The 24,243-nt window shown below is 45.7% G+C and overlaps 1 protein-coding gene across 1 annotated transcript in view; it reads left to right on the top strand.

Moving 5' to 3' along the window:
* Positions 1–12,444: 12,444 nt before the first annotated feature.
* Positions 12,445–24,243, top strand: part of bdg (sodium-dependent transporter bedraggled) — a 196,377-nt gene continuing 184,578 nt past the window's right edge. The window contains exon 1 of the mRNA XM_065437072.1: positions 12,445–12,902. The gene's annotated coding sequence lies outside the window, so the exon portion shown is untranslated. The remainder of the gene's footprint in view (positions 12,903–24,243) is intronic.

Raw genomic sequence — 24,243 nt, 5'->3', positions numbered from 1 at the left:
ACTTTGTTTTCAAATCTACAATGTGGCCATGCAGTAACGACTGCATTAATAAGCAAAAAAGAAAACTGCACATTCAGTGTACGTGTTGGAAACTATGCGAAGTGAAGTTTTTGTCAAGTGGTCAATTAAATGCTGTTAAAGTAACTGCAATATATACAATTTGTCTTATATTCAACAATCCAACATGTCATCTTTTGCAAGGTTTGCTTATGCACCGCATAGGTCACAACCTTAATGTCATGTAATCTTTATGCATTACACTGTTCACAAACCATACCGAAACGCAAACGGCAGTTAATGTAGATGCACGCTGCGAGACATCAACGCAGTGATGTTTGTTGAGCAAGGAATGGTGCGAGGTGTATGCAGATGAATGAATGACGTGCTTATGTACTTATTTATTTATATACCTCGCAGGCTGCAAGGTTGGAGTATTATGCAAGGGGGAATAAAAAGTTGTTACAAAAGGAAGAAGGGCACAACATTAAGAAAAAAAACAGCAAAAAAGGCAGTACCAATACATTGCATCAACTAGCCCAACGTGTTTTACTGGCACAGCATTATACAACACTTAACAAACAATAACAGAAAAAGTTACTGCCCATGCACCCTGTACAGATGCTAAACCAGCGAAGCTGAAATGTGCAGCCCCGGTGTTTATCACTGGGTTAATTCCAATGGTTTATTCAAGTCTTTCTATATTATTGGTTATGTCTGTGTTTCTTAATGAGATTATGCACATGTTTGGCTTGGGTTTATCACATTGTTTATTTGGAATGCCACACATTGCACTTTGCAAGATCACCATCATGGAAAGTGCAATGAGTGGTTCATTGTGTTAATCCCGCAGGTCCATCAAAGTCTTTCTGAATTATGTTACGCACTTGTGTTTTGTAATGCGTTAATCATAATGTTTATGACTCAGTTATGCACTGTAGTTACGAAGTGACACACCGGGGCTGCACATTTCATTTATTTAAATACAGGGACACATTTTTGAACCAATTGGGAAGTCGGAGAGAGACTGCTGCACGCGCGCTCTGCTGCTAAAGAGAAAAGACGTCACTGTCGGTCTAGCCAATGGCCCACCACAACTTTGCTGTGAGATAATAATGACATCATGATCTTGTCTTAACCCCATCCCCCTCTGTGTCCCTTCCCTGCAATAATATGCAGATAAATGTATGTTTGAAATGCATAAGCATTTATATGTCTACCCAACAAGAAATGTCTCCGTCCATCATGCAAGTGGAATGCAATGGCTCATACCCCTACACTAGGGTTTTTGGTATCGGACCATGAGTGTTTCGCCTAGGCATACACAGCATCACTGTAAAAAGAATGAACACCTTTCTGCTAGAGACCAAGACAATCATGAGGTGTATTAACAAATGAAAGTTTATTGAGCATGCCGAGTAAATGCTGTTCGACAAGCAATAAATCGAATTTACACAAAAAGCAGAAGCAAGATCTGATGTGTGTCCATACAGATCCCAACAGGAAACGCATCCATCTCTGAAAGTGTAACAGCGTCCATGCTGACACAAAATTCTCCCAGTGTATTTGAATCTACAGCATCCATATTTCTCTAGGCAGCCGATCTCCATAGAATGCTAGCTTCTTCCTCTACAATGCACTCTCCACATCTGAGCGTGCATTGTAGAGGAAGAAGCTAGCATTCTGTGCAGATCGGCTGCCTAGAGAAATTACGGAAGCTGTAGATCTAAACATGCTGGATTAATCTTGTCATCACGGCCTCCGTTAGAAATGGATGCATTTCCTGTCAGTAAACGCACATGAATTTTTGCTTCTCATTTTTGTGTATGTTCAGTCTATTGCTTGTCAGCGAGCATTTACTCGGTGTGTACATTAAACTTTTGATTGTTAGATCATCTTGGTTTTCTTGTTTGTCCTATGTGTTCTCTGGTGCCATTTGCAGCCAGGCTATTCGTTTTTTTTTAGACTGCAACAAGTCACTTTAATGGCCCTCATGATACCTTATAAAATCTATTCTTTGGCCAATGTAGCAAGAATGTACAGTGTGAAGCAGTAAGAACAGGGTATGCTAACTTCTAATTAAAAGGTTTATTGCGAAAATGCAGTCATCTATAAAGGTTACCACAAAGTAGTATAGCAATAGAACCTGAAAAAGACTAGTGCTTGATGAAACCAAACATAAAAGCAGGAAAGGGAGAAAATACATATAGAAATACAAGTCCAGGGAAAAAAACATTGTGATCACCAAGTGTGCATGCGGCTACCTTCCAGGAAACTCATTTTTTTTCCCAATGGCATGGAACTGGAAGAATGTGCTTGCATAAGCAAGCTGTCAGTCTGTCTATTGCAATAACAACAGTGTTTCTTGAAAAGTGCTGGCATGCAGGATTGGCAATTGTAATGATTTTTTCCTGCACTTGGAATTTTTCTCTATTTTATTTCTGTAGCATTTTTATTTATGCTTGGCTGCATCAAGCACCAATTTTTATCTATCTTTCAAAGATGTCTTTCTTTTTCTGGGGGAAACTCGGGGAAGGCAGGACATGGGAATTCAAGACGATGAGCAACATGAGAACAAGGTGAAAGTAGGAGCCAACGTTTCCACACGTGGACCTTGAAGAAGACAAGTCCATTTGTCGAAACGTTGGCTCCTGCTTTTACCTTGTTCTCGTTTTGCTCATCGTCCTTTTTTTTTTCTGGTAATTTATATAACTCGCCACATTTTTACAAATGAACCTCAGTTGAAAGTTAGTCCTCATCTATATCTAGTGTCATCGTGTTGATACTGCTTCATGCTATGCACTCTTGCAACGTGTGTGTGTGTGCACACGCGTGGATTTGGATGCGAGATCGGGCCCTTGGGCAGAGGTATCATCCTTCTCCTGTGCAGCCTTATGAATTCATTAACTATAGTGCAACAGAAATGCGATGGACAGGAACGAAGTGAACACACAGAGCGCTTTGTTCTTGTCTGTTGTCTATCTGTTGCACTTTAGTTAAAAATGAATACACACAAACTCATCTAGTTTTCAGTTATTATGTCAGGCTTATAAGCCCGCTTGTGTCCTGGAATATCTGCATGGCTATGTATCCTGTAATTTAATTTCTGGCCATGTGCTTGCAAGTCTATCTCCTGATTTTCCTGACAATCTTGTGTGATGTGCAGGCCCAGACAGTTTCTGGTGAATCCATGCAGGGTGTTGTGCAGGGTGTAATCTGCACTACAAGTGCTGCTTTGATTGCTTTCAGTTCAGCTTTTGTAGGTGTAGGATGACCTGGAATGGTACTCACTTATATGGTGTTTAGTTTTATGTAGTGTCATACTACTGTTACACTGCTATTGCCAGATGAGTGTACTATATGTGCCTTATGTTTGCTTGCATCTTCATGATTAGCAACCTCCTCTGTGTGTTTGGCAGTTGCATATAGTCTCCTGGCCTAATTGTTTGCCCCCATATTCCACAGTATGGGCCTGTTGTGTTTCAAGTACAGGTACTCCCGAGGTTGTGTTTCTGAAGGGAGGGGTAGTCGTCTTTGCATCTCATATGCTAGCTGGCATAGTATCTTGGGACGAGGTTCTGACCTCTTGAGAAAAAGAATTTGTGCTGCAGGCTGCAACTCTACCCTGTCTAGGTGTTTGTTCGTTAGCTCTTTCTCATAGAGGTCTTCAAGCATGGTACAGTTGGTAAGACCTGTTATTACCACCCGATGCCTGTATTCGATGAGTTGTCTTTTTTGTGTGCTGCTGGTAATTCATACCGTACCATACCTTGGACACAAGCACATCATCTGCGATTTTCTATAGTATCCACTCGTCCACCCCCATTATTTCGAGATTATTCTTTTCACCAGGTGTGGAAGTTGCGTCCAGGCATTGCGTAATTTTTTCACCCACATGCTGGCTCTGCCGTCATGGGCTTACACTAGCTGAGGATTTGTGGATGTTGACTTGCGGGCATATTTGTCCAGCTATGTGGATCACAACGTGCAATCTGGGGTAGTTCTTGATTCTAGTCTTTCTTTCTTTTCCGACGTCGATATGAGCTGACTTATCAGAAAGCGAGAGGCCAGACTGGCCAAGAAAGTCTGCAGTGTTGTCAAGTGCTTGTTGCATCATTCTTGATTTCTGTATAAGATAGCTTTCCCATAGACTGTAATATACCATAGGCTGTAGTGTTTCTTGTAGTATGCCCGTGTTGTTGGTGTGTGTGGGCCAAATGTACCTCCAACTCTCACCTGGAATTTTCTGTCTTTCAGAAAGTTGCTGTGTAAGTGCTCTACCAGAAATGTTTTTGCTCATCGTTCCTCTTATTAGAGCAGCATGAGGTACTGCTGTTAAAAGCCTCTTCACTCTCTTCATTCTTTCATAAGTGGTATTACACAATGTCCTGCAATAAAGGTTCTGCTGCTTATGGCCCACTCATATCTGCCAGAAGGGTCAACTCTTGAAAAAGGTTTTCTTTGTGATATGTGTGCGACGTAGTATGAGCATTCATGCCTTGACATTTATACATCTGTAGAACCAGCTTCCTGACAGAGTACTTGCTATACCTGATCATGCTTATTTGTGCATTGCTGTTGAACAATACATATTGATGCAATGAATATTTACACACTCGAATTATCACGAAAGATGGTTGTTTTACATTCCTGCCCTTTGCTTTCTATTGCTGTTAGCTTTTGCATAAGCATGCCCCCCTATGCAATAGTATTTTGAAGTGTAAGGGTTCAATAAAAGGTGATGAACGAAACCTAAGTGCAAGAGCTTTTTTTCTCACCTATGACTCCCATCAAAATGCAACTTCCATGGCTGGCAGATCAATCCCCCGCCTTGTGTTAGCCGCAGAATGCTATAGCCACAGTGGCAGGTGAACAAATTGAAGAACAATATTTCTGTCTATAATTCTTTTTCTTGCCTGTATGTAAGTAAAGTTTGGAATAAGTTTGTCATTGCAAAAAAGCCCAGTTTGTGGTCTTTTATTGAATAAACCACATATTTTGTATAGTTGAAATGCAGAAATTTGTTCTAACATCCTCAGGTGATATATGTTCTTGCAAGTAGCATCGTATTTCATTACTTATAAAGATAGTAATCGCAGCGGATATCGCTATATGGGTTTACACACTAATATATGTGATCACAAACTTATTAGAAACTTACTAGAAACATGTAAGGCATGAATGTTTCTGCACACGTGATCAGCTGTGAACGTGCAAGTACTGCTTGTACTGGCTGATTTCACTGCACAGTTTTGATTTACTTTTCTTCAGCGTGTCGTTTTATACTGTTTTATCCCCACAAGAACAGGCCGTTTGCCTGCTTTTCGCATTGTTGCACGAGTTCTACATAATTGTGCAGGGGGGTACGTTGTTACTGTGCCACTATAGCAAGCAATTTACTTAATCTACTAGCTGTACAGTTAATTACCTTGCAGAGCAAGTGTTCATACAGATGCAGTAAGGATACAAAGTCCGCAACATAGTCAATGTTAATTGGTTTCTGTGCAAGAAAAAAAAATTCTCCATAGAAGAGGTGCAACTTAACGTGCATGTAATATTTTAAAGCCACGGATTTAATGCTGTCGTAGCAAATTCATTACGATAGCCTACACTTTTGCTCTGTCAAATTTAATAAGAGGCAAGATAAGCTTTCAAGATGCATCGGGAAATTCGTGCTTGAAAACCGACAAGAAAATGCAACTGAACGGTACCGCCTTCAGCGCAACGTTGAAACTTCGGCTACTTTGCTGTCTTGTCATTTGCCCTTGCCGAGGTTGAAATAATTCAAGCTGCTCCATAAGCGCGATTTTTGCATGCTACTCAACAAAAGAAAATTGTGACGACCTCGTCGTCTGCTGGGGATCGAACACCTCCTAGCACTGACAACTCGCAAAGGCGTACGAAGCAAACGTGAAAATGCACTTCATTTGCTGTGTAGCGTGTCAACAAACGCATAACAATCGGAGAATGCAATCTGCGGTACAAGTCTTTTATTCTCCCTTCGCGTACGTACCGAATTCGACGATCCACGTCTCCGCGCATTGCACTTGTCGGGCGAGACGCCATTTTCCAAAACAAACGGGCGAAATAGCTCCGTTGACAGCTCTCCGCGCAATTTCGACGGAAAATCGCAGCGATCGGTGCGACGGTGCGACTGTGCGACCAACCGGTTGGTCGCAGCCGAAAATCGGGGGGTCGGCACTGCGACTGCGATTTTCATCGCAAACGACGGAAATCGCACTTCCGGTGCGACGAAAATCGCATCATGTGAAACAGGCTTTACAGGAACCAGCACGACCTGTTGAAGAAGTGCACATGGTCACTGAGAGAATAACGTACGGCGTATTGTAAACTACAGCAAACAAAGGTAAAATGAATAACAGTTATTACTGATATTTGTTTTGATTAACGGACTTTAGCCTACTCACTGACTCCGCATTCATTATTCAATGATTCCTTAACAGACCACCTACATGCGGAAAAGTACCTTTGACTCACTTTGTCGAGAGCTGGGTCTGTCAACACAACTATTGTTACCTTAACAAAGGAAAGAAACCGCGTTATGTGTCGGCGGTTTACGACAGATAGCAGTCTCGTGCTTTCGACCCAAAAGATGCTAAGTGGCTCTCAGGCCGCGCCTCTCCCATAGCTTCGTGTCAATGACCCGCGCTGTTTGTTTCGGTATACTGCACCGTAACCTCAAACATCTCGCTGCCATGGGAGACGCGACTCGCGGATTACGATCTAGAGGGGGCAAACAGCTCTCCTAGATCAGGCCCAGCGGGCAGCCCGCGCCAGTGGCGCTCTGGACCAAGTGCCCCAACCTTAGGCAGCCCTTCCCTTTTCGTTATTTTCTCTCTTCTTCAATAAAGTTTCCCCCCCCCACCACACACACACAAACACACACACACGCGCGCGCGCGCGCGCACGCACACACACGCAAATCGTCGTCATATACTGGCAACTGTATACCTGCAAGTAGTGCGCTCGCCTACCTATTCGAACGATTGAACTTTTCATTCAAAATAATTTTCAAATGGGTAGCATTACGGGGTCGTAGGCATTATTTGAGTTGGTCGACAATATTTCCCCGACTTCTTAGTCGCGAAGGACCCCTCAAAGCTATTTCTATAGCAAGTCGTTTAAGGCTACCCAGGTGTTCATTTTTGTTTGTTGGATGTGGAGTAAAAGCTTGGGTGATAAGCGAAAGCACATCTATAAAGCTTGTTACTTGGCTAGCTGACTCACAATGCTTAGAGCTTCTTCTTTTCTTCTTCTTCTTCTTCTTCTTCTTCTTCTTCTTCTTTATTGTGTGATATTTGTTTTGTGCTGCCATAAGAAAGAGAAGGGAGTAAGGAAAGGCAGGGAAGTTAACAAGACTTTGCCCAGTTTGCCAACCTAAACGTGGGGAGGGGTATGAGAGACTGAAAGAGAGAAAGAGAAGACACGCGTCTTAATCGTACTTTCACATGCACTGAGAATATTGCAGCATACTTTAGATATGCTGCTGCCATACTGCGCTAATGTAGTAACCTAGCTTCTTAAGTTGACGGTTTCTGAATGAAATAAAATTAGTTGCAAGTTTGCGACAGTCCGCGTCTCCGCCTTCTCGTCTTCGTACGTGTTGCGAAGCATAATTTCCTAAGCTGGAAACACGTGCTATCTGCTTTCTGAATCACATCTAAGACTTTTATGTATGTGACGCAATCTGAGGTCAGTGCGAGAGGAAACCCTGCGTGTTAGAAATTAGAGCCCTGGTGCGACTATCAGTTGAAGACAAGAAATATCACGCTATTTCTTGCCAACATAAGCAGGGCTTATGTTGAAATGCGCTTGCAAGCGCAGTTTAACATAAGCCCTGCTTTTTGTCTTTTATTTGATCTGTGCCAGTGTGGAGAGTGCGTCTACCGAAACATTGTAATAAATGCCTTGTCAGGTCTTTTACGGCCAACACCCACCAACGTCTATACAGAGCGGTCATTGTTGGTATACCTTGAACTTTCTCGATCACTCCTGGTTTTTTTCGTGGACCACAATCTGAGAATGTCACCTTTGTATTATTGCATTATACGAAGTTTCGTAGCGCACGTAGAATTCGTCGTGCAGTGCCTGAAGTGTCTGTAATATATTCCTAATATGTGGTTTCGAATCTACAGATGACTGTCGCATGCAGGAACGCTCCGGCGCAATCAGAAAAAATCCGAGTGTTGGTTGTTTGCTGTAGCACGACTCAGCATTTTGATAGCAGGGCATCTTATGATTGGCGCAGGACATCCTCAGCTCCTCGTACTAAAAAGGCGTCTCGCAAGATGCTGGCTATAGTGTAAAAATGTCTGCGACGAACACTCTCGAAGCGGTATTTTCTTTACACGCTTCATTCACCGCTCGCGGAGCCAACTTCCACCGCTGTCGGTTCGGTTATACTTATGCAGTGTAATAAGGAGGAGCTCGTCAACGTTGCGCTCATCTTCGAATTCGGAACCCAGAAGCAGAGATCCGGACGTCTGCGTTAATTCAAGACTGCATTTAGCGAAGTGTTTTTGTTTCAGCGAAGTGCTCCGTATATTGCGGTATAGCTGTGCGTTGAATAGTACGTAGTTGACGTGTGGATTGTGCACTGAATCTCCACATTTGTGACGTAAGAGCATCTATAGCTATCCCCGTAGCGCAATACATTTGCGCCTTTCCAACATAATACAGTGTCAATAAAGACAAGCTCGATACCGCACGATCGACAACGGCACCTATAGTGAACGTGTTGAGAGGGGCTATTATTCCTCTACCTATGCCACGTTTACTTAGGCGCACACATATTATTTATTTCCTGAACAGTGAGTTATTTTTCTCAGCCACTCCGTAAACAAATGACAAACGAGTGTTTACTGCGCCACCGCGTTCGTCTTTCCTTTGTTCGTTACGTCACTTCGTTGACATTCTCCCCTCGTTTACTTTCGCTTCCAAGGTGAAAGTAAACCCAGTGAGGATGTTTAACCAAGCAAGGCGTAAACCAAGGGAGGACGGCAATCTCTTCGTGCCATCACAGATAAAGTGTCCTTTGTGGGCGTCTCCGACGTACCGGACAAGTCATTCGCGGTTGTAGACGTGACAATGCCTCTGATGACGGTTGCGATTTCGATTCGTTCATCATTGCCAGTTCCTGTCTTGTCGACCCCCGCCATCTGATTGTAAGTTCTCCCAAGTCACAGAAGAATTGGGGCCGCATTCGCAAAGCTTTTCGTTCGTGAGGGTTATTTGTCGATGGCCCGCCGCCTAAGGCTATACATATTCATTATCCATCAGGATTGGCTGTAATTTGCTCTTACGAACAATTGTAGCGCACGAGCCTTTTGTGAACACGGGCCTTGATGGTTCGCTGCGGTTGGTGGTCACAGCTACCGACTTACGCTCGAAGTGTTCAAACAGGCTCACCAAGCAATTTTCACAGCATAGCATGTATTTCCGCGCGTCGGGCCCCTGGCACTAAATAAAAAGTGTCGACGTGGAAGTGCTCCAGTTAAGTTATTAGCCCAACGCCATCCTCCTACAACTGAACTCGTGTCAGCACCCTCTCTTACTCTCCGACACGCGTCTTCATTGTAAACTTACAACCGGTTTGTATACGTGACATTTGAACGCAAAACAGAGCGATTGAGGTAAAAGAAATGGGTTCCTCTTTCATTTTTCCCTGAGTGAGATCATAAATATGTACTGTAATGCTCTTGTTACTGAGGGTAGCTGAACTTACCGTGTACTGCGGCGTCGAAATAGAAACGTTTTTCATAGCGTAACCGTAAACGCGAACTTTACGCTTGCCATGACTTCACGACAGGCTCCGTCATGAGAGAAGGAGGAAGGGGCCGCTCTCGCCCGAAGAGGATGCGCGGTTGACGTACGATTGCGGGATCCAGGTCGGAGCAATGTAGACAAAGAATGGCAGTGATGCGTGAGGCTACTAAACAATGGACTTAAGGATGTTGTTGTTGTATGTGATCTAAGCTGATGCGGCATTTGACAAACACATGATACGAGTTCAGCGACTCTCCGCAAACATCGTATCATAATATGTTATCGCAAACTGCATTTGGAAAACTGCGCTTTGTTCTAATAGGGCTCAGTGACCCTCATTCAAAGGAATGTCTCGCGAATGACTTAATAATTGAATTACGCAAGTTTAATATTACTGGAAGAAATAGAAGGAGGCAGAAAGAGCGCCATACTCGCAGCTAATTGCATTATATGCACAGACACAATAATTACACTCGCCGCACGCGCAAGGATGCTGACAAGATAGTTGAAATGACAAGATAGCTATCCAAAGCCAGAAAAAAACTGTCGGCAACCCGAATCTAAAATTTGAAACTCGCTCTTGCGAAGTGAAAGCGAAGGAAGGCTAAGGTAGGAATCGCCTTTCCTTCTTTGTGTGAAAGGTTTCTAGCAATTCTCGAGCCACCGCATACCCGGCTCTTTCCCAGCAGTCGCGTGCTATCAAACTGCAGCACGCAGCCGCATGAGTTACAGTGGAAGGGCTTGTGTGACCCTGTTCCACTGAACCTTGATCGGGCCCAACCCCGACGCGGCCTATTCAAATACATGTAAAACGCAAAAACTTTTTTCTGAGAGAACCCCCGGACCAATTTCAATAAAATTTGTCGCATTTGAGAGAGAAAGTTAAATTCTAGTGACTGTTGGAAACGCAGTTTTGATTTAGGTCCTGAATTTTGTTAAAGAGATATTAAAAAATTATCAGGTTTGAAAATGATAGAAACACGAAGTTTACAAATGGTTAGCTCTGCAGCAAAAACAGATATCGCTGTTCTGTAAACAGCACCCATTAGATCATTAAAAGCGGACAAATTGAATATGTCATTTCATATATTACGTGAATTTGTTTCGTCGTTTACAAGGGCTCTGCAAAAGCTGTATTTCCATATCACCAAATTTTTGGAGATTCACGTGTGGCATGTCAATTTTGTCGGCTTTAGATGTACTATTAAATTCAATTCACGGAATCGGGATATCATTTTTGATTCCAGAGTTACAGGGTTTCAAACTTGATGACTTCGTTTTCCGAAAAATTTTGATTTTCGCCTATTTTCAGTAAAAAATTGACAATCTAAATCGAAAATTCGAAACCAAGCATCACTAGATTTTAAGGCTTCCTTTTAAATGCAACAAACCGCGTCAAATTTGGTGCAGTGGTTGCCGAGAAATACGAATTCTCCTTTTACATGTATTTAGATAGGAGCACCCGAGCGAAAGCTTCCTCTTAAGTCATCCGTCAACTAGCTCATCCTATAGTACTCTACTAAACTTGCGAATAACGTTCAGACGAAGTGCCCATACAATGGCGTCTCGGTAGACATTGCGTGTCCGCTTTCATTTTGTTTGCGATTCTTGAGTCACGCAGACAGAATGATATATTTAGGAGGCTAAATACTGGCGTAACTTTGTTTGCACCCTTTATTTTACGTCACCCGTCTCTCAAGCTCAATATGTACCCCAAACGACTCTGAAGCGCCTGTAGGGCGTGCACAAGCAGCGATGTCCAGGCGCATCGTGGGTAGCGCGCCATGTTGGTGCCCTCCGCAGCGAGAAGCGCGTACTGCCGCAGCTGAGCGTCGAATGCATGGCGTCATGCGCTGCCCGTGCGTTGCAGCAACCGTTCCTAAGTAAACGATGATAAGCGGAAGACGAAGCAGCGGAAATGTGAGTTTTCTAAAATTCGGTGCGCACGCTCGTGTGCAGTAAGAACGGGGAACATGTGTGTTATACGATGCTGGTGGTTATGAGAGAGAGAGAGAGAGAGAGAGAGAGAGAGAGGGAGAATGATAAATGAAAGGAAGGAAGGTTAACGAAAACTGAGCCCGATTGGCTACCCTAAGACCGGGGAAGGGGTTATGAGCTCCCATGTGCTCACATGGGATTGCTGTACGCAGAGCTTGGCCATAAGGTTCATTAACGTGGCTATGTTGGCGCAATAATAATGGAAAGCAATAAGCTAATTCAAGCAGAATTTGAACTTTGTCTTATGGAAATATCATAATGTACATACATGGTACCCGGAATGAACACAAAAAGTATGCGAAAGAAAATGACAGCACCGAACGCCTGGTCACAGCTGCCCTGACGAACACCTCCACCTCCGCCACCTCCCAGACGAAGATGGGAGAAACCTCCTCCACCATAAAGCCCACCCCAGCGCAGGAAGAGAAAGCCTTTGGCAGCGCGCAGAACCGAGCAGGAAGTGTGTGACCGGTGACCCAACCTTGAAACGGAACCGAGCGCTAGGCGTCGAAAGGAAAGCCAAGGCAGCGCCAGCCAGCGAGGCACCTTCTCGCTCCAGGCCGCTACGTGACGTCACAGCATGTGACCCGACGTCACGAAAACGCCTCTCCGGGAGCGCCGACCGGCGGAGGAGCCGACGCGTGGAGAGCGATCGCGTTCGGCGAGAGTAGGTACGAGTGCTCGCCGCTCAGCCTCGGCTTAGCCACCGCCTCGGATCAGTCCACTAGCGGACTTCGCTCGTGCCGGTTGCCTCGCGCCTCTCCGACGTTTAGGCGACGAGGAAGTCTTGGTCGTGTGCGCGTGCGAGCTTCTTCCTTCACTCTTCGTAGGATACGGCCGGCTTTTCTCGGCCGCTTCTGCTTTTGAACCGGTGCTTGCTGTTTTCGTCTGCTACCTTCCTCCTGGTATTCCGCCGGCCACTGCCTGTGCGTGAAGTTGTGCTGCCGTGTTTCTTTCGCCGGGTGGGCGCAAGTCGTTGTTTTCTTTCACGCGGAAGAAACAGAGCCTGCGGCTAGTGCTTCGTTCTTCTTTTGCAACCAAAGGAGGCTTCGGCGGAAGCATCGAGGAAACAAAGCGCACGGATTCACCAACGCCGGCCCGTGTGGGATGCCTCGCACGAGGTGAGCAGACGACACACCTCTCTGTTTTGTCTCGCGTTTTCTCGTGTCAAGCGGAGCGCCGTTGCGACTGACGTTTGGAGGATGCGTCGTTGAACGGCGCGAGTTTTGCAAAGGAACTACCAAAAACGAGGAAGGTAACTGAGGAGAACGAGGAAGGGGAAAAAATGCAAAATAGTTTAATGGTTGCCGGAGAAGACCACACTCGTTGCAGGCGAGCTGTGAGCAGCGCCTCTCACGGTATTGTATCTTGTTACTTGCCTTACGCAGACCCACAGCACCGATTACGTGCAGAAATTTCGGAAGGCTTCTTGAAAAGCACGAGTATTGCACATCTGACGATACTTCACACACTCAGTATACAGAAAGTACAAACTAAATCATATTTTTGTATTTCATAAGCTGTTGAGGCTTCAACCAACGCTTTCTGCACAAGCTTGAGGCGTTCTAACTCGCTTTTAAGGCAAGACGCCGTTATCGGTAAGTTAAAAGGAAATAAGCTAGCTTAGTCGTTGTCATGTGTGATGCTACGACGGTTGCATTCCGTTGTGACTTGCAGAATCGTCGGAAATTTTTCACCATATCATTCCTCAACCCTACGCTCTAATAAAATTTTTTTTTTCGATGGGAACGCTTATCTTATGGCTGCTGATTCGATAATTTTATCATCAGGTTTAATTTTGAATAAGTAAGCGGGGGCAGTGGCGTTTTCTACACTTCGGAATACAAACGACACTAGCAATGAAAAGAAAGAACCTACAATGTGGGATGTCACAAACATACACACACACACACGCAAAGCAAAGGCATGATAGAAAAGGGCTAATAGTAGAAAATGTTAATGACAACGTAACTGGGGTGTTAGCTAGGCGCATAATTAATGCAGTTTTCGCTGCACTTCTACGCCTTCGGTATGAATAGAGAGAGAGAGAGCAAATGATAAATGAAAGGTAGGGAGGTTAACCAGGACTGAGCCCGGTTGGCTACCCTACACTGGGGAAAGGGAAATGGGGACGGAAAGATGAAAGAAAGAAGAGAAAGTCCACCGGGGATATCGTCCAGTCACTCAGTCCGGATTACAGACGCTCACTCAATCCTGTATCTTTCAAATATCGCAGCAGCGCTTTTGTGGCCTTTTGTAGCTGCGATATACGAGGCCATGGTCCCAAGATCTTGTTCAAGGTGAACGGTTTGCTATCTAACTTGTTGAGAGCTGTGCAGAGATCTTGTCTTTCATTTTCAAATGATGGGCAGTAGCACAGTAGATGGTCGATAGTTTCTTCGACACCGCAGGCATTGCACTCGGCGCTATCAGCCATGCCAATCAAAAACGTATATGCATTCGTGAATGCGACGCCCAAGCGTAAGCGGCACAACATTGTTTCCTCATTACGCGGAAGCCCTGGTAACAGCCGCAGTTGCATAGATGGATCGAGGGAATGCAATCGATGTTGAGTGAAATCAGGTGTGTGCCACTTCTCCAATGTCATACGGTGCGCTAGCTTGCCTAAGTGTTGGGCTGCGTCAGTACGCGATAAAGGTATAGAAACAAGGGTTGCTCCTTCGTGTGCTTTCTTAGCAGCGTCGTCAGCGAGGTCGTTGCCGGAGATACCTCGGTATGAATAACCGTCCCTTCGACATGGGACTGTGCTTGAAGCGGTCATATACACGCACACATGCATACAGAGCCTATGCCAGGCTAAATAATAAAGATACAATGGGCCTTTACCCTTCGTCCAAAAATGGGCATGCATAAATTTAAGAAAGGTCACTGCAATAAAACGCGAATCTTACTGTCCACCTGAGAGACCGTCGTCCGATTCTCGAATGGGTCGCGCCCAAACTCCCGGCGGCGAATTTTATCTATCCGTTTATTTTCCTGGCGCGCGGGGGAGACCGGTGCGAATGAACGACCTTGCGAGCAGCTGATTACATCCCGCGCAGGCGCAGTGGCCTTCGACAAAGATGAGATAAGCGGGAGCATGGCTTCTCTGATCGGTATCTGCGCATAGTTTCGTTCTTATGCCACTTATCGCGGGGACGTCTTCGCGCTGTCGAAACGAAAGTGAAAAGTTTGCCTCCAACAGGACTTGGCCCTGCTTGGCCCACGCCAGAACAGCCGTCTTTTTTTTTTTTTCACTCGCTCGTTCTTGGCTCGCGTGTACGCCGTTGGTCGATCCCCAAGACGATATTACGCAACGTGTATGCGCGTTATAGATCTGTAAGGCACGCAAGTTTAACCCAGTAGTATACGCATCAGGGAGCGATAAAATTGCGTGAGCGAGAGCTTATACACGCAGACATGTCCGAATAGTCTAGCAAACAAAAATCGAGAACAAAAAATGTGCCGTTATATAAATGTATCTGCATTAGCTAGTTTCCTGTTAGGAATGCTATGTTCCCAGGCGCCTGTCGTTCGTGACCTGAATTTACCGAGAGCAGAGGGTTGATTAAAGAATGGAAATGCAGACAAGATTTATGACGATTATCGTTCGGAGACGAGACCTGAAAGGTGAAACATCCATCGTATACAGAGTGCAGATGTTCGTCTAAATGTCTTACCGAATCTCCTGCGCCCAGCAACCTTCAACTCCGTAAGGAGCCGCATTTGGTTTGCACCCTGAAGCTATCGTGAACTTGGACACAATGTTTCGCACCTACAGCCTGCGGGTTATCTCCTATAGACGTGCTTGTGCTTACCGACAGGTAGGCACAAGGGAATTAACGGCACGTTTGCTACAATCACGGGAGCTCGAAAAAGATTAAGTCGTCGAATGAAACGCGAATTTTCGATGGACAAAGGCTTGAGACGTCAATTATTATTATTATTATTATTATTATTATTATTATTATTATTATTATTATTATTATTATTATTATTATTATTATTATTATTAAGGTTCTGAATGTAGAAAGAATTGGCGTGATGGAGAAAGTAAAAATATCACTAAATATTTTGATCAGTACGTGCAATAATATGTAGAACTCCGTTATAACTTGGTATATTAAAGAAGCAAAAAAAAAATGTCAGTGGTCAGAATGTCAAATGACATGTTCCTACGTAGAGCATAACGTAGTGAGCACGCATATTCGGTCATTATCAAATATCGAATTCTTGAATCTAACACTTCGGCACGAAACAGAAGACCGGTTCGTTTTCGAATATTGGCTCGATGCCCACGAAAAAATTACTAAGCGCGACTTGAAGAACTTGGGCGTAAGCGCAGTAGAACAGGTAAGTCGATGAGTCTGATCCTAAGACTGCAGGGACACGTATATAGAGTATTGGTGCACGATTCAAGGGGGAAATCTGTTGAATTGAGAAAAAGAAGCAATAACACGCTTTATTCGTTTTTTGAGGCGAGATTTAGATATGCCGAACCACCGGCTTTCTACATTTCTTTTTTCCAGTGAAATAAAGAAAGACTTCGCTAAGGCTGGAAGTCATTCCAATAATGAGCCACGCGCGAAACAGTTTGCCGTGGGTGATTAGCATACAGGGGAGCGACTGCCGCTTGTGCGCCGTTTGGACGGCGTCTCACTCAAGGCGTTCAACAATGATAGCCTTGGCTGAGCGAAGCGATAATTAAGTGCATAGCTAACGGCTATGTGCTGCGTATCTAACGTCCTGCTGCGTTAATTCTTTGACTAGTTCGTGCACAGTGCGCGGTGGAAGCGATCATTAAGGGCATCTTTCGGAAGCCAGTTGGGGTTGTCGCCGCCGGATGACTTTAGTCTAGTCGTCTCTCTCTCTCTCTCGTCATGCCTTGTTTGTATGGTATCATCGTATCTCGCATTGAGAAAAAAAAAATTAGTTAATTCATTCACTCATTTAAAAAAAGGGCGGGTGGGGGCCCAGAAAGGTGAGAGGGCTATATGCGGAATAACTTACCAAAAACGAAGTGAGTAATGGATGGGTCCAGAGAATGCCGCGTTTTCTCGAATTTAGCGACCCGTTCTTTCTTTCTTGTCTTTATTTTGTTGTTTCTTTTGCTGTCGTTTTCATATGTGGAGCCAATGGGAACCAAATCTGAGAAAAATTATAGTGGCCGTAGATGAAAAATTATTAAAAAATAACCACGTTCGGTAATAGTCACTTGACAGAGAGCCCAAGCTACTGCTGCTGTCACTTTTGGTATTTCTTAACGAATTGTACCTGTGGCATCGGGCTTACATCGGCAATGCGGGGCACATATTACAGAAAGAAAGAAAGAAAGAAAGAAAGAAAGAAAGAAAGAAAGAAAGAAAGAAAGAAAGAAAGAAAGAAAGAAAGAAAGAAAGAAAGACCATGACATCGCGTTGCATGCATTGGAGGAAATCAGGTGTGTGTAAAACGTGAAGGCTGTCTAGCGATCATCCTCCAAAGTCTTCAAAGGCATTCCGGAGTGTGCGGAGCCGATCCAAGTTGCTTCGACATTTCGTTGACGCCTAAAGATTATGCCCGCCATTTATACTAGCTGGTGGCATCAGACGTAAAATAAGTACCCGTTAATTTCCTCGCGCAACTGCCCTTGAATTGTGAGTGCAGCGTCTTAGATCAACGCTTCGCAAAACCAACGGGATCACCGTCGTTACCTGTCCATGCGTTGCTACCTGACGTGTAACTCCGCCTACCGTGTAACTTGGCGCATCGACGACAGGTGTGGGACCTTGTTATGGATAAATAGTTACAGAAAGTTTGTTTGCTGCATCTAAAGCTGCATTACGTTAACTACACACAAGGAAGAGCCGTCGTGTGCCAGTAATTATTTATGAGAATGCTAAACGGCGACACCACGTCGAAGTGTCTGCACTACATGCATATACGTTGCGTGATGTCATAAATTTCGACAGAGCTTGGTGGGGGGCTTTTATCTCTTCAGAATAGGGATTGCACTGCGTTAGAAGATAAAACGAAAGCGGAATTTGTAAGAGTTCTTTTTTTCCATGCCCTCAGAAGGTGTCCGGAATAACAGGTGAAAATAGCGCGAAGAACGTGATGTCCTGCGTGACGTCATAGACATAGCGCATAGAGCACAAAATTTAAAGAAAGGGAAGTTTGAACTTAATTCGTGTCGTCAGGGAAGTGACTTTTAAGCTGATGCAGAAAGAGAGAGAGAGAGAGTATTTATTTGTGATATTTGTGATACTCGAACCCGGGACCACCGCCTTTCCGGGGCAGCCGCTCTACCGTCTGAGCTTAGCAGGCGGCCAGCAGACGGCAGTGCGAAGTTGGTGGATGTCTCATTTTCCCTTTATTAACTATAGTTCATTTATTTATATATTTATGCATGGGGGCGAGATGCACGATTTACTTATTAGGCAGCGCATAGATAAAGTAAGCACGACCTGAGTATATAACCCACAAGTGTTAGCAATAAAGTGCGCCCGCGCGCGTTCTCGTTAACCGTCTCGAAGTGTGCGCCTACAATGACTTCCGTCCGGCTGGCCGGGGACGACTTATCCTGGACACGGCCGTCCATCCATTGTGCCGGTTGGCTCGAAAGCGTGTCACGGTATGCAGTACTTTAAGAGGAGCGACCTCTCGAGGCGGGTCAGTCCCCGTGGAGGAACGGGAGCTCCGCTGCTGCGACACGCCGCTCTACTCGACGGTCGTTAGGTGACGAGACGCTACAGCTTTATAGCAGCAAAAATACAAGAGCCACCATAGCCACGCTCGAGGCAGAGCCGGGCCGCGTCGTGGATGGACAAAGGGGGTCAGCTGGTCGGAGCGGAGTGGCGACCTTTCAAGTAGCCCGTTGTGTACGGCGCAGACAGCGCGCCGTGGCCGACGTATAGAGGGCACGGAATAAGGAGATGCGTAACGATGATAGACCTGGGGGAGGCGGGCTTGCCTGGTGCCGGCATAGCCGCTTGACCCCCATTGTGTACTGGAGCGATTCGCGAGTTATAGCCGTCTTCTCCCGTGTATGTAGTGCGTCCCGCGCTTCCGAAAAGACAAAGAGATTAGCCACCCCCGGCGCGAGGTCATCGGAGGATCCGGAACGAAGGAGCACGCCCCAGGAGCGCGTATAACGTAATGGCCACGTCAGTGCCCCTGACGGCTTTGAGCGCGAGAGCATTCCTGCTTGACGCGTTGTGCCAGAATCCGTCTCTTTGTTCGGCGCGCTAACAGCGATCGTTGTATGCCTGTTGGAGGGTTACGTGCAAGTCAATCTCTGACTTTTTTAGGCTTGTAGCGCAGCTCGGAAGAGCAAAAAAGGAATAAGGTAGGGGTAATCAAAGGGAACGGGAAACAGAGTGAGCGCTACCTGTTTCCCGTTCCCTTTGATTACCCCTACCTTATTCCTTTTTTGCTCTTCCGAGCTGCGCTACAAGCCTAAAACAGTCATGACATACCAACTCGCCCAAACTGCTACGTTTTTGATCAATCTCTGACCCTTGCCAGATCGGAGTCGAGATTTGTTGTTCCTCCTTTGAAAATGTTCTGCCGAGTGCTGCTTAGATTAGCCGGAAAGGGAGAAGAACGTGGTCTTGCGTGGGCTGTAGTGCCCCCATTGCGGAGCGTAGTGGCTTTATTTGTGTTTAAGGCGACAAATTTCGACAGCCACGTGCCCGTTCAAGTCATCTTCGGTTTTCCGTAAGTTTATTTCGCATCGTCTATCCGCTGTTGCCCATGCAGTGGCTATGGCTCTGGCAGGCTTGATTTGCCACCGCACTCTCCAAATTCCGGTGGAGGCAGAATGCGAAAACACCTTGTTTATTTAGGAAATACGTGCGCTGTAATGAAGCTCAACTGGTTGAATTTAGTCCGGTTCCCCAACTGAGGGTTTTGTCAAAGCCCAAATGTTCCCAATCAATCAATCAATCAATCAATCAATCAATCAATCAATCAATCAATCAATCAATCAATCAATCAATCAATCAATATTTGGGTGCTCGTTTCTTTTGCGCATCAATTATAATTAGAGTATACAGAGTGATCATTTTTAAGTTTTATGAAATTAAAGAAAAATAGCCTGTTACAGATAACATAATTCTGTCTCTTGAGCTGGATTATTCACAAGCGGACATTACTTGCACGAGAAATCGAAACACATATTCACATAATTAACAAAAGTCCGCTAATTATATTTCGACTTAATTACTTTACGGCACATATTTCAATTTATGAATTGTACCCCGTGAGCTTGCAAGTTACCACTTGGAATTAATTTCCAGAATGACGCCAAAAGTAATTGGAACGCCCATGGAACGTCCCAAACTTTGGGTAATATCATCTCGAAATTGGTGTCATCCTGGAAATTCAAGTGGATACGCCTTGCAAGCTCACTGGCTACAATTCGTAAATTGCAATATGTGCCGTACCGTAATTAATTAAGAAGTTATTTATTTTTTTGTTAATTAGTTGAATATGTGTTTCTATTTCTCGTGCTCGTAATGTCTGCCCCTTCAAAGAATCCCAAGAATAGTAGGCTACCCTGGTACAAGCGATTTCTCAGAATTCCATAAAACTTAGAAATGGCCACCCCTGCATATAGCAGTCATCTTCATATATTCCGTTCATTTCTGGGCCCGCTATATATAGCGGTTGTTTGGATCGGATTCCGACAAGGGCGTTCGCCACAAGAGCGTCTTTGCGCAAGTCAGCCATTTCACAAGGTGCGTATACCTACGAGTTGCACTTAGCTGCGTGCCACTGGAATTACCGTTCATGCATCTGCGCACCCGCTTCCTGTGCACTTGTCAGTATCCGCAGAAGGGAAGTGTGCGTCATGCACTGAGGCCGCGTCCGGGGATAAGTGAAATGATAAACGGAGAGATGTTATCTATAGGTCAGAGCTTATTGATAGACACTCGCGCGCTCGTTGGCGAGTCAGGGACGTTGGTGAATGCTTTTCTGCATCAGTGCGTGGCGACGAGAAATGTCAGGAGTCGCGTGTATTCGATATGAGGCGCCAGACGCGTGAACAATGGTATCTGGTGCACGGAAAGCGTTCCATTTGGCTTGCGCGTACAGCGGCTCCAATTACGTAACGCGCGTCGGTAGAAGTGAAGTCGTTATCTGATCGGCAGTGGGAGGGCCTCCACATCCGTGCAATCAGCGGTATTTAGCTGTGCGCTGGAATGCAGTGCCTTGCCTCGCCGCATAATGTCGTATAGGTTACTGGCTTCATATGGTTGAACGCTGCTAAACAAAGCCCTCTGGTTTCGATGATTCTTCAGTCTCGCTCTTGCATTGCGAGGTTCTCGACTGTGACTGGCTTGGGTGTTTTGAGATTGCACGCAAGGGTATAGTCATTAGTTACTTGCTCCTAGGAAAGTGCACGTACACTACCTGACGTCTGCAGTTGAAAGGATGTGCCACACCGCACATTTGGGCCTGAGTGTCGCTGACTAAAACTCCGAGGGTTCAATTTACCACGCGTAACCAAGGAAGTGGACAGTCACCACAATCGCTCACTTTGCAGGACAGATCTCAAGGTGGGTGAAAATTTGCGAAGGAGAAGAAACTATTGTTATTCGCCTATCTTTTGTTTTTTCTGAGTGACAATTGTTTTTCAGCTCATGAAACGTTCTCATTGGGTGCCGATTTCAGCCAGAAACGTGATCCGCCATGTTCGGTGCTCCCGAGCTTCGAATCGCCGATTAATTTATCGTCACGTCGCCATCCAGCTGCTGGCCCCTGGGTTTACTCAGGTGGTAGAGCCGCCGCCCTGGAAAGAAGTTCGTTGCGCGTCGACCCGGAGGAATTTTTTTCTTCAACTGCGAAAGCTTTCTTTCTGAGAATCCCGGGTTTCCCTTGTAGCTTCAGGCTACTTACTGTCCGGTGGATGAATATTTGTCCCCCTCCGTGAATATTCCCCCACATTGCGGATTTCCGCAGAACTGATTTGCCAAGGTTGTCGAGTATCTCTAACTAAGAATGTGGACGAAAAGTTCTTCCTGCAATATTTGTGCGAGAAACAAAGGACCCAGAACCGCAAAACCGTTTTTCAAATATCTTGGAACAGACACGCATTACTCTACGCAATGGCTTTACCAAGCAATAACTTCATTGCGGTCATTCGCACGTTATTGCTTTACAGCGCCAGTGGTGCGTTAGTGTATACATCAAAGTGTGCAATAATTCTACACCTAATTGAATTTGTGCAGTTATTTGACAATTTCAGTTTTGTCACTCGCCAACCGTCCTACCTTTCTCCCTCTTGCTGTTGTAGGCATTGCGTCAAGCCTCCCTGCGCCCTACCGTAGATGACGGTCCATCGGTGCAGACGTAACGCAAGGAAAAAGTACGCAAGAACTTCCTGCGGGCTCGCGAGATTCGTATCCAGGTGGCTTCGTTGCAAGACGCCAAAAACGTCCGAGCACTGCACACTCGATCGAGCCGCCTGACAGTGTCGCCCGTTTTATGCGATCGATATTTAGAGAATAACGAGCCATGACGACAGCTTGCCGACTAATCAGCTCTAATTCCTATACTCAGCTTGTAGGTCAATGAAGGTTCCCTGAAAGTCGGGGAACGGCGAGAAGATCGCAGGTCCCTTTCTGAAGGGCACGTAAGTGAGCCAGGGCTACAGACGTGTACGGTGTGGGCTTCCTATAAAACAAAGCGAACGCACGCAGAGAGAGAGAGAGAGAGAGAGAGAGAGAGAGAACGACAGCATCTTCGTATGCGAACTCCGTGTGTGCCGCACGCAGTTACCTCTGCATGGATTTTTGAACGAGTGCTCGAAGCGCGTGGTCGAACGGAGCTTCTGCGCGAACAACCGCCCTCGAGTTCTGCGCTATACGTCTCATAGAATGCTGGGACACTGGTATATATAGCGTCGGAAGAAAGATGGATCGCAGTGTGACCTCCCCAGCACCACAACTTCCAGCAGCCTTAGAAAGGGAGAATAAAGCATATTAACAAGAACAGAATATCTGCTTTGCTACCCTAGGCTGGAGGAGGCGGAGGAAGAAATAAAAAAAAAGAGAGAGATTGAGAGCACACAATTACAGCCGTTCACGATCATGAATGTTGCTTTACATACAGTTATGAGAAAGAGAGAAAAGGGAGGAAGGTCAACCAGATGAGCATCCGGTAATTGCTACCCTACACTAGGGGCAAGGGCTAAGGGGAAAATAAATGATGGGATTTTACGTGCCCGAACCACCATCTGATTATGAGGCACGCCGTAGTGAGGGTCTCACCTTTACTGCGCGCCCCCTGAAGATCTCCTACTCCCTGGGGATCTACTACTCACTCGGGGATCATTAACGTGCCCCCAATGCACAGAACACGGGCGTTTTCGCCCCCATCTAAATGCGGCCGCCGTAGCCAGGATTTGATCCTGCGACCTCGTGCTTAGCAGCGCAACACCGTAGCCGCTAAGCCACCACGGTGGGCGAAGGGAAAGGGGGAATAGAAAGAAGAAAATATCAAGAGAGTGAGCACATGTATGGGGGAGGAGGCACAGGGGCACCGTAAACGTTCTCTCAAACGTACCGGTGCACCTCAAGTACTGTGCACCTCAAGCACACAGTTATGAATAACCAGCAAGCCCAATGTTCTTCACTTTTGGATTTCACGATCACATCGCAGGGCCGCAATGGACGCCCATTAAATCTAAAGGCACTCGTGCAGGTTTTTTTTGTCCTTTACAATTCTAGCTATTCCTTGGTCGCCCTTTGCTGCGATGATTTATCACATGGCCATTTGTTCTCTCGTCACCACATTGTTGGCGAAATGCGCGTCATCGTGGATACTCCTATCGGACAGTAGAGGCCGCAGAATGGCCAGCAGGTGAGCGCCTTCTCGTGCGTCTCGCATCACCCACCGACCCCACCTCACCCCGTGCATCCTGTTCACCAGCACACTTCCGACGACCCTTCATGACACACATGCTTCCCGATTGGAAATCATATATTTTTTTATTCTATCTCCCAGTAACTTCTGACTGGTCTCTTGCCCCGCTTACGGCGCTCATTCCATGCCATGAACCATGCCATACGATGGACCACGGACCATATTGACACGTGTACTTATCTTTATCGGGCAACCACGTTTCGCCGCCTAGCAAATGTAATCGCACAGCGTGGGACGCGCCTGCATGTATCCGAAGTTTCTGGAAAGTTATCGATGCTTCTATCCGCTGTCTGTTGTCGCCGAACCTTATGTTATCTGATTTGATCACCCGACGCGAATGGTGTAAAACTTTGTGGAAGGCACGCGGGTCCGAACGGTTAGTCTGGAACATTCGACGACTGCTGTATAAAAGCCGACGCGCTTGACCCGCTGATCAAATTTTCGACGATCGCCGACTGTGTTCGCCGCTCTCGTTGTGCTTTAAGTGTAGCCTGTTTTGTGGGCACAGGTTCGCCCAATAAGAGCTAGTTTTGCCTTTCACAGTATTGCTGC

Source organism: Dermacentor albipictus, chromosome 5 (genome assembly GCF_038994185.2).
Source record: "Dermacentor albipictus isolate Rhodes 1998 colony chromosome 5, USDA_Dalb.pri_finalv2, whole genome shotgun sequence".
Lineage (NCBI taxonomy): Eukaryota > Metazoa > Arthropoda > Arachnida > Ixodida > Ixodidae > Dermacentor > Dermacentor albipictus.
The sequence above is the reverse complement of the archived record's forward strand: the minus strand, read 5'-3'. Positions and strand labels throughout refer to the sequence as shown.